The sequence below is a fragment of the Styela clava genome, chromosome 11 (genome assembly GCF_964204865.1).
Source record: "Styela clava chromosome 11, kaStyClav1.hap1.2, whole genome shotgun sequence".
In the NCBI taxonomy this organism is placed as follows: domain Eukaryota; kingdom Metazoa; phylum Chordata; class Ascidiacea; order Stolidobranchia; family Styelidae; genus Styela; species Styela clava.
Window position 1 is genome coordinate 15,674,960 of NC_135260.1, and position 11,693 is coordinate 15,686,652.

An 11,693-nucleotide genomic window follows, 5' to 3' on the forward strand; every position below is an offset into this window, starting at 1 on the left:
TTCGCTGGTAGTCTGCTATACATGCTCGAATAAATAAATCTTTAAGCAAAAAAATGAACTTTCAAAATGAAAAAGCAATTTGAAATATCTGAATAAGTCAAAGTTTCCATCTGTATTGGAAGTTGTTGTTTTTGACTGGTAAATCATCAAGCGAAACTAGAATATTGTTTGTATAACATATTATCATGTGCAGTCGTATCTCGTTGTGAAAACATGTCCATTGCTGTATCGACTAGTCTGGCGTATGAAAATATATATATACATATTTTCCAATTTATTTGGAAAATCTTGGTTTCAATATATGTTTTGCATATACAGGCGACGTTACGTCAACATATGTAATATATGCAGTAACTCAATGAAAATCCCTCGTTCAGTTTCTCCAAAATCCACTTCCATTTTAACGTTAATTACCTTGAGAGCAGCGTTAATTTGTTTATAAAAAAAAGTCTCTCCTGTATCGTCTTTGCACACAATATCTGCAGATGACTGTGCAAAGATGATTGCTTTGTCTATGTCATCCATTATTGTCCGGGCATCGACTTATAATTTGTAGTTTTTTGTGTTTTATTTGCTTTCATACTATTAATAGCACCCCAGACCTCCTCAGGAGGTCCCAAGAAAAGTCAAATACGTCTTCTGGTCACAGCCTCGATTGCCTCAGCATATTGAACTTTACGTGTGTCTTTTTTAACTGAGATGGAACTATAATCTAGCACTTTGTATTGTTCCAAGAGACATGTTGGTATTAAAATCTGACACATTTTACTTACTGTTGCGCCGTTTATGTTCCTCAAATATTCCGATTCCACTTCCAGTCTTCGTATTTCTCCTTGCATGTTACTTTGGCATATATGTGGCGAGAATTTTTCAATCTCCATGTATAATACGCATATGGGGTCTGCGTTCCTCTCTTGCGTTGTGGGTGTTTTTTTCGCGGAATCGTTTGGGGCAAGTCTGCATTTTGTTGGCTATGTCTTTCAATGAATATGTTGTTTCATGTATTTACAGTGTAACTGTCTGCCAATCATGATGTTAGTGACATTAATTAAATTATCATGCTGTTATTTGTCTCTGACCTTTTGAAAAAGCTGATAAGGCCAGACGTCAGAGCTGTTTTCGGGCATCGCACTGGTCACTAATTTGAGTGACATATTATGACTCTAAAGTTTTGCCGATTCGGCGTGAAACGGCAAGACAATGACAGTGTAGCGAATGTGCATTGTGTAACTATACAATGCACATTCGCTACAACAGCACTTAACGATGTATAGTTGTCCTCATTACTTTTAGTTCACCGTTTTTTCAAACGCTTGAATTGATTAAGATTCTTGCTGCTTTTACTAACACTAAATTTCGTTGAATAGGGCCTAATCCTAGGGTCTGATCCTAACAGACTTTCCTGAGTGAAATTAAAACACTTAAGATTAATATATGTGAAAATTATTAACCAGTTAGGCATAAAATAAGAATAAATACTTTTTTTGATATTTTCTATGTCAATGCATAATACGCACATAATATGATTCACATATTATTTTTATTCTCTTAAAGCAATTGAGTATTTATTTGGTCTGGGTTGTTGTGTGTTAAATTTGTTCCAGAGCTGTATACATTCACTATTTAAAATTCTATTCGAAAAAAAATATTCCAAACTTGCATCCCTACATGATGAAGAAGTTCTGCAAAACACATAAAAACAATTTTATTATTAATTCAATTATTTGTAAGGTGATTGTTTTGCTACTTTTATGATATTAAGTAACACCTGCTGTTTTTTTCATATCTTTAGACTAAATGCGGCGGTTGCACTACTTTGTCACAAGACTTCCGCCGCGGAGCAATATAATCCGGCCCGCGACGCTTCACTGAATTATAGCAACAAAACAGCTGTTTTAACGATTATATTCTTCACGTAACAGAATTTATTTTGAGACACGTGTAGACTAAATTATATTATAACCTAACAAGTATATAATTCACATTTACGCGTTTAATGAGCCTATAATTTAATTATAATTAGTCAAATGGCAACAAAACGCAGAAAAGTTGATGCTGAGTGCAAATGGTTTAATGGCGCAGAAAATATTCGAATAATCATTTTTCACGCGCTGCTTAAAATTCAACTTTTGATCTGTGCGAAAAAGTGCGATTCATCGGCCATCCCTTCGGTTTTTACCTTTCTGAAAATATGTGCGGCCCGCCAATGACTTGCAACCTTTAATTTTGGCCCGCCAGCGACAAAAGGTTGTCGACCCCTGTCATACAGGGTACAGCGGTCTTTGTGACATACATTGTCATGCAAGATAATTGCAAGATAATCGACAACATTCATGGAATAGCTCGCAGGAGGTTCTCCGCTCCTGATTTGGACCACAGAACTCTTGTTCCTGCCAGCAAACGTAGTTACTTTTTTAACATAACATTCTATTTTTCCTTCATTTCTGTTCTATCTTCACTCCAACTAACTTTTCAATCTTATTCATGAATCAAACTCACATATATTGGAAATTGTGAAATATAAATCTATGAACTTATGAGCAGAATATTTGATTAATAAACAGATATTTACACCATAGGTATGTTTTTAAAACCGTGTTCTCATGAGTAAAAAATGATAGAGCGAAATTTTAAACACTGCCGAGCCAGCACGTTTGATACCTGTGAACACCAGACTTTGCCCATGATGGAAGGGCCACCAATGAAACTGCTTATCAAATCAGACTCCGAACCAGTTGTTCATCACACCCCTGTACCAGTCCTACGTCGCACAGTGGATCGGCAAACCTTGAAAGCCTACGCCACCAGGGAGACCCACTACACCCAGTCCTCATTCTACGAAGCATGCTCAGTCCCAAACGGCTGAAAGAAAACTGTGTTTGATGCGTGGAACGGGCATCACAGTGTACATATCCTCGAGGAAGTCCGGCACCTGACTACCTTCATCACACCTTGGGGGCGTTTCCGATACCACACTGCACCTCAAGACTACATTGCCTCAGGAGACGGATATTCGCGTAGATTCGATGAAATTGCGGCTCACGTTTCAAATAAAACAAAATGCATTGACGACACTTTTCTTCGGTCCAACAACAAAAAAGAAACTTCATCCAAACCACTAAATGGCTTGTAATTTGTGGGAGACATGGCATCACACTTAATCCTGAAAAGTTTGTGTTTGCCGGAGGTTCGCTAAGTTTGAAATAACAATGAACAGCGTAAGACCCAGATCAAGATTCCTAAACGTCATCATCAACTTCCCAACTCCGTAGAACAACACCGATATTTGTTCATGGTTTGGAAACTTTGGACTCGATAATCAAGTATCACATGGGAAAAAGTGAAGTTGCCACTGCTATAGCGACGATCACATGAACAAATTAGTCGAAATAATTGAGGCGGGAATGCCAGATAAGCGAACTGAACTTCCACACCGCTACGAGAGTATTACAGATTCAGGGACGACCTCTACGCCGTGGATGAGGTGATATTTGACAATGATCGAATCGTAATTTCACCCACGTTGCGCGGAGACGTTCTACGTGCCCTTTACGCGCACATCAAGGTGTTTCTTTCTAATGACCTCGAGGGCAGAAGCATCCGTGTTCTGGTCACGAATTACAGCGCAGCGATCTTGACAACACGCAACAAGTGCCGAGAGTCCAATCGCATGTCTCCATCATGTCCATAAACACCATCTTACCCGTCCCAATGCAGTTGTGCCGATTTTTTTTACTGCAAAGGTGTCAACTACCTAGTTATCGTTTATCGCTTCTCCAATTGGCCAATAGTCGAGAGAACGTCGGGTGGTGCGTTAGGACTCATCAGCAGCCTAAGACGAACATTTCCGACAGGGTTCAATGCAGTTGTGCCGATTTTTTTTACTGCAAAGGTGTCAACTACCTAGTTATCGTTTATCGCTACTCCAATTGGCCAATAGTCGAGAGAACGTCGGGTGGTGCGTTAGGACTCATCAGCAGCCTACGACGAACATTTTCGACTTTTGGCATTGTAGCAGAACTGGCTTCTGATGGAGAGCAGGAATTGACCTCTGCTGCAACACAAAAGTTTTTGAGAGATATGGGTTGCCAACTACCAAAAGTTTCAATAAAGGACATAGATTACCGTCATCAGTTATTTTGTAACTTGCAGAAAAGAACAATTTAAAACAATGAAATAAAATGATATACAAGCTAAAAAAATATATTAAAAAAATCTTCATGTGTTTTTCATTTAATGTTTATTTAACATTGACCCAAACAAGCTCTAATTTTGCAGTTGCATAAGTTTATAATTTTTAAAAGTATATTTCTTTTGACTCTTGGCTGACATCAGGAATTGTGGATCAAGATATATTTTTTCCAAAAATTCACGACACGTGTCTTTCAAGTTAAAGTACATTTAAAAGCTCACTTTTCATTAGTTGTGTGAAGCATCTGTTTCTTTCACTGCGTAATTTAGATGATATTACCCTAAAAATGCGTTCACTATAAGCAGAGGTTCCGGGAATTGAGAGCACAAATGAAACTATTTTGAAAACATTAACACACTTAAGATTAAAACTTTTCTAGATATAGTGCCATTTACTGCTTGCTGATTTGCATTCTGTAAACAGTTTAGTGCTTTGAATCGTGCCAAAGTTTTTTGAATGAGTGCAACTTCATCAAATAGGTCATCCATATTCAAATTAAGTTTGTCGTTTAGCTTCAAATGCTGTACAATTTTAACAAGTGTCCGATATTTTGGAAAATGATTATCCAAAACAAGCCGGTAGGCGCCCAGTTGGATCTCCGCCATTGCTTTAGGCCCGCATCATTTCAGTTTACTAACAAATAATAGGAGACACTACTAAAAACGCCAGTTCATTTTGAACGCTGCGCGTTCCGCTGAGTTCATTTGAATCGCTGCGCGTTTCGTAATCTTACTCGCGTGACTGGTATATTGTAGTTGAAAATTAAAAAAATAATCTTCACTAAAATCTCTAAGGCTCCTCCAATTTATAGAGTATTGAGACCAATGATAACTTATTGGAAAGAGTATTTTGCTATGCGGAAGGTAGCGTTCTTGGAATTTTATATTTCGACTTGGTTGGCTAGAAAACGATCGGCGCGTTTTTCGTTGTTTTCATGGAAACGAAACCTCAATCCGGACTTTCCATAAAACGCACAATACTAGGGCTGGATAACCCATGTGAAAAGTTTCATCCAGATTGGTCCAGCCGTTAAGACGCTACATCTAAACAGACAGACAGATACACAGACAGACAGACAGACAGAACGACTGATAATAAGGGTCTCCTAGAAGCGGAGATCCAAGAAATAATTTTGATAATAAAAGAACTAGCTCGAGCAACAGTGCGTCAACACAGCTCTACAGCAAATATCAGCTTCCTAACGAGCGTATTTATATCTCGCCGGTTTTGGTTCTGCCGTGTTTCCCCGAAATTAAGACAGTGTCTTATTTCAATTCTCTTCCTAAATATAACACTAAGGCTTATTTTCGGGGGAAGTCTTATATTTTAATTTATCAAAAATAAAATTACAAAGTAAAGAATTATGATATTATATAATTATGATGATATTTTTAAATATGCAAAATATAAAAACCGATATCCAATTACTTACGAATAACACGTTTTTATTCAAAATATCTGCAAAACGTAGATTATTAAGCATTTAAAACGTGTAGGGGTGATTTTTTTCTATCGACTAGGTCAAAAAAAAAATTGCGTTATTGACTAGGTCTTATTTTTAAGGGGAGGGCTTATATTAAAGTAATTCTTAAAATTCAGGTTAGGTCTTATTTTCGGGAAAACACGGTAGATAATTCGATAACATACTATGATTACACAAGCATTTACAAAAACGGTATTGTTGGATTGTGGACGTCATAGATACCAATTAAACGTATTTCAACAATTTTCAGTTATTGAACTAGAATTTACTCAAACCTGGAGTGTTGCCATTTTCGGAGAATTAATGTAAAATATTTGAAATATTAATAAAATCGTCATTTCCTTGGCCATTCGAGCCGGACCAAAGCGAAATTGAGAAAAAAAATAATTAAAGGTTGCAAATACAAAAACGGTGGCAATTTTTCAAGAACGGAACAATATCAAGCACAGTACTATAACTATCGGGCAAAACTACGTTAGAAATAATAAAGGACAATTAGCATCTTTTCTAAATCCTAAAAAGGACAAGAACCGAAAAGCTTAATTGAAGGATCGTTCTTTAAAATAAAGGACGATTGGCAACCCAAGGCGTACATCATCGCCTGTTATCGGTGGCATTCCCACATTATAACTGCCGCGCAGAAGTCGGAGTAAAAACTGTCAAACGATTTGTTCGCAACAACACTGGGCCAAACGGCGAACTGGACGCAGACTTCTTCAGCGGGCCATTCTGCAATAACAAAACGCATCCGACCCGGACACCAAAACATCACTAGCAGTGTGCGTGTTCGGACGCGCAATCAAAGACTTCAGGCAGAAATAAACCGCATAACACTTGGCGTGAAATTTTGGCAGTCAGAGAGGAAGCTTTTGAGATCGGCATGGAGAAGCTTGGGATCGGCATATGAGATTGACAGAAAGATGGTCAGAACATACGAAAAGGCTTCCTCCTCTGGTCATCGGCGATCACCTAAGGATTCAAAATCAGATCGGCCCAGAACCGGAAAAATGGGACAAAACGGGACTGATAGTTGAAGTAAGGCAATTCGATGCATTGACCGTAAAAGTCGACGGATCCGAAAGTGTGACACTTCACAACAAAAAACTTTTGCGTAAATACACACCCGTAATCGAACCACAACCGCTACGCGTTGCCGACAATTATATCATCTATTATAACATGGATGTAATCTTTAATACAGCAGGGCCACATAGTAATAACAGGATGAAACTGCGGGCCGCGCCTTTATTCAATATAGGCCAGTGGTTCTTAAACTTTTTCGAGCGCGACCCAAATCTGAGTTTTATGAATACTCGCGACCCAATCCTAAAAAACGCAAAATGTGTTTTTAATGTTAGTACAGTTTGACTCAAATACAGACAACTATTTATTAGAAACAGTCCATTGACTCAGTGAGATTGATGAAACTGAAATTTCCTTTTTCATTATATCTTCAATACACAGCTCTATTTTACTTAACGCAATACGCAAGTTGTCACGGGTATCTAAGCGATTGCGAGCTTAGTTTTGATAACCGTCAATGCCAAATATCCTCGCTCGCACAAGTGCCTTGTCGCGAATTGTAGCAGAAAAGGCGTCCGCTGTCCGTCGCAAACACGACATCCTAGCTGGCCTTCGGTATCTCTCGCAATATACAACTTTTTACTCGTCACATGTGCACGCACTGCTTCGTTTGCGGTAGGCTTGCACGTAATTGACAAAAATCAATTCCGTAATTACGGTCAAATCGATTACGTAATGACCCCGTAATTGCGATATTTTTTCACACATTTAAACCTTTCATAACAACCAATTGAATCCACTTCATTTTCGATTGGGACATCGAGTTTGGGTTTTCATATTCCTGGCAGTACTACACGCCGGCGACGGATGTTGAGACAAGAGTAAATTCAAATTAATTTTATTCTGATTTTTATATTTTGTGACAACTTTGATTTCCTTTATCACCTTCGCAAATTAACCGTCCCAATTTTATCATTACCGACACTGGTATACGGATATTTATGAAACGATAGTTGACTTTTTTATAATCGTAGTAAAAAAATGTCGGGTTTCCAATTTACCAATGCCACGACGAGCGTATTCTCTCGTTTGCTTATACTTGCGCTTGCCTCGCGACGAAGACTTTTTTATATTCACTACAGTCAGCATTTTATAATAATTATTGATGCCAACTTATTGACGTTATTCCGATTACCATGCTTCATTTTACATCAAACTTTTCGCGGCCTAAATGTTGTAACATTATTTGCGACAAATTTAGATCAAATATTAATTATTTGCGCATACTTTAAATACCGTACTTATATGACATGGCTTTTCCGAAAATACAAAGTTATATCGCAAAAAAAGGCATATTGTGACATTTATTTTGCACTCACGAAAAAATTAACTCAAGTCGACGATCCTATCGGCCAAGATTGACACAAATTTGGTCGAGTGTCGGTGGTATTCAAGAATCAAAATAAGTTGCTGCATTTGGTAAAGACAGTTAATCATATTTGCCCGAAATATTGCGAGGCATTGTGGAAAATATATTGGGCAAGGACAAGTCCGGATTGATATAAAACCGGTAACAGAACATCAAGGTTTTGTAATTGAAAATGGTTCTCGCACAGAATAAACACGCTGGCTCATACTTGATATTTGATAGTAGTTAAATTGAGAATATTGAACTGTTGAAAACAAAAAAACGATCGTCGAAATTCTTAAATCTCGTTGCCTTGGTTAAATATAATCCAATGATCAGGACATTTTTCAATTAAATACTGCACAAAGATAGTTATATATACATCAAACATTTAGGCTACAATTAAGCTTTTTTTTAATTTTAATCATGCATTGTGGTGGAGAAATCCCACTATTTAAATATGGGTAACTATAAGAATAGAATAGGATTCTGGATTCGATTTAAGTATTCTAAAACAGTGGTTCCCAACCGCCAGTCCGCGGACCGTCAACGGTCCGCAAAGGATTTTTACCGGATCGCGGGAAATCCCGTCATATTGTTGTTTCTCTGCCGTCTCAATCGCTTTACCGATGCCGAAAAGACGAAGTTGCGTTGGTTCATTACGCAATTTTTCTTCCGTCGTCATATTGCTGTTTGATAAGCGCGACATTAATTATCACGGTGACGTATTGGCAAGAGAGAGAAAAGTGAGAAAAACGGCTGCAAATACCGGAGCTCTAACTTCTTCTACTTTTTAAACTTTCACTTCTTACAATCGACGGAATTGACTGCTTTAAAGAGAGCTCATTTCAATCGCGAAAGTGCTCGACCAATAATTACGACTTTACGTAATTCGTAACTTCCCTCTCCGTAACTGGAAATAATTCCGTAAATCTGTAAATTACGTGCAAGCCTAGTTTGCGGTCACATTTTCTCTAGATATTGAATAATCTAATGTCGAGAAGCGAGCTTTTTCCTTGCGTCGTCTGTTACAATTTTCATTACCAAAAGGACACCCATTTTTGGTTATTTTAATCCACTAATCCGACATTCCATGCGGTCAACACAACGACAAGCGACGTGCATGGTTACCGATACCATAAAAATAATACACGTGACTGGCATATCAGTATTGTGATGTAACAATGAGCTCAAGACAGTTCTTTCCGTGAATGAAATTTTTTATTTCATTATTTTTAAATACCAGAGTTTAGAAGCTAAATTGAAACATTGGGAAAGCTGAAAATTCGTCCTTCTCCTCTTAGATTGCCCTTGCATTGACGACCTTGTCGCGACCCATTTTTAAACATTCCGCGACCCATGTTTGGGACGCGACCCATACTTTAAACCACTGATATAGGCTTTCTAGTAGTTGCAGGCACAAACATTTTGGTTATTGATCTTATGATATGCGTTGCTCGCTTCGCAAAAGCTTGCTTTTGGGGCATGGTAACGACATAGACATAGATAATTATTGGACTAGGCTTTGCAATGCAAAGGGGTTTGAATTACTCGAATTTACCAGATTAAACAAAATTAAAAAAAACTTGTTTCGCGGGCAGCACACCGTTCAAAATTGGCACTTTTCCGCAGGCCGCACAACTTTTCTTCATGGGCCGCATTTAGCACATCCCTGATCTATAAGACTCCTCCGAACCAAAGCCAATACACGGAAAAAGAGGGAACGACGTCACACCACAGGGGGAACAATACGAACCGATCGAAGTCAACGATCACGAAACACTAGCAAAAGTCACGAATCCTAACAACCCGTCGACAAAAGTAGTAGTAGAATATCCTTCATGGCCTACGGACGCTGGCATAGATGTGGCCATTTCACCGGGTAGGATTACCCGACGTCCAAATTGTGCTCGAAATGCCCCTAGATGGCAAAAATACTATGATATGACTTAAATTCCTCCCAAGGAACGGCGCTCACAAAAAAACTTGGGGGAAGATAGTGAATATTCATGTAGACTGTGTAGTAAGTGATTCAATGCTAACTCGTGTTCTTTATTCCATTTCAGTTATTATTGAGTTCCGTCATAAAAGTGCAACGAATGGACTGTCAATCTTATCTACTGTTGAACAAAATGAGATATATCATAGAAAAAAGAGAAATGAGTATCAACACTAGGGCTGGGCATTTTCGAATACCTTGTGATTTCAGAATCGAATCGAATAATATTTTTCGAATCGAATCGAATCTCGAATACTTGAAAATATATAATTGTAAGTGATTTTATTATAGTAATTGGTCCTCCCAACACATGAATTACCGAAGACATATATTAAATCACCCAGATAGATTACTGAGCGCTCACACAGAATAACAAACACGTTTTATCAATAACTCACTACAGAAAATAGTCATATGTTAGAATTTCGTTGGAAAAATATGACTCTAATGAAAAAAAAATTGGGGAATTCACCTCGACCATTAGCGGAAAGATAAAAACAAGATGGCGGCGATTCGAAATTTAGCTCTGAACGGATTCGAATAATTTACTATTCGATTCGATTCGAATATTCGACTCGAAATGCCCAGCCCTAATCAACACATAAACTTGTTCGCGTAGCAAAAATAGTCTGATGACAAAAAGACTATTTCAAGCCATTAGGCCAACTCCACTAAAGCCGTTTATCCTTTCTTAATAATAATAAGTGATCTCGTCACGAGAGACTCATGGAAATAAAACTTGAAATCTTCAATTCACATGGATGAATATGGAAACAACCTACGGGATGATAAAATATTAGGACAGTTGAAATACCGTGTGTGATTAGTCACGATGATACAAACTGAATATATGCTATGATGTAAAGCAACAAAACATTTGCGCATAAGCAGAGCGATCGTAAATGCTTTCATACAATATCAAGAACAATCTACGCATAGTTTACAATGTTTCAATGATGACGAAATACAAACTGCAGTTCTATGTTTATTTCATGAAATATTAAATAAGTCCTTTGAAATGTATTTGATGTTCAATGATTCAATTTACAATATAACATTTAAAACGTAACAACTTTGAATTTTATCTCATTGTTATTATAACGTGTCATTCAGTTTTTTGAATCAAACAAGGCTGTAAACAAGTTCGTAATAATTTTCAAATTCACTTTGGTAAACTTTGTGTATTTTTGTCCTTTTTTAATGTTAAACACATTTTTAAACATCGAAATTTCAATTTCATTTTCTTCCTAAAAATATTCCAAATAAAAGAGATTAGAACGACCAATAATATTTTTTATTTACATATAGTTTGGTCTCGGACGTTGTTACATTAATACATCGTGAATCTCCTCTAAAACTGCGTAGGTAAATACGTGGTTCAAAGTGTCCAATTCAGTTAAGTTCCCATCAATGTTTTGTCAATAGCCGCAATAGTATTGACCAATCACATTCTCGGTCGTGTACTCATATCAAACCAAACAATCCACAACAAACGTTGCTAACCTCAGGGCCTCAATTACTATATTTAGTATCTTAAATTGTAAACAGCGCACTGCATGGATAAGAAAATATTAATTGCATAGCTTTG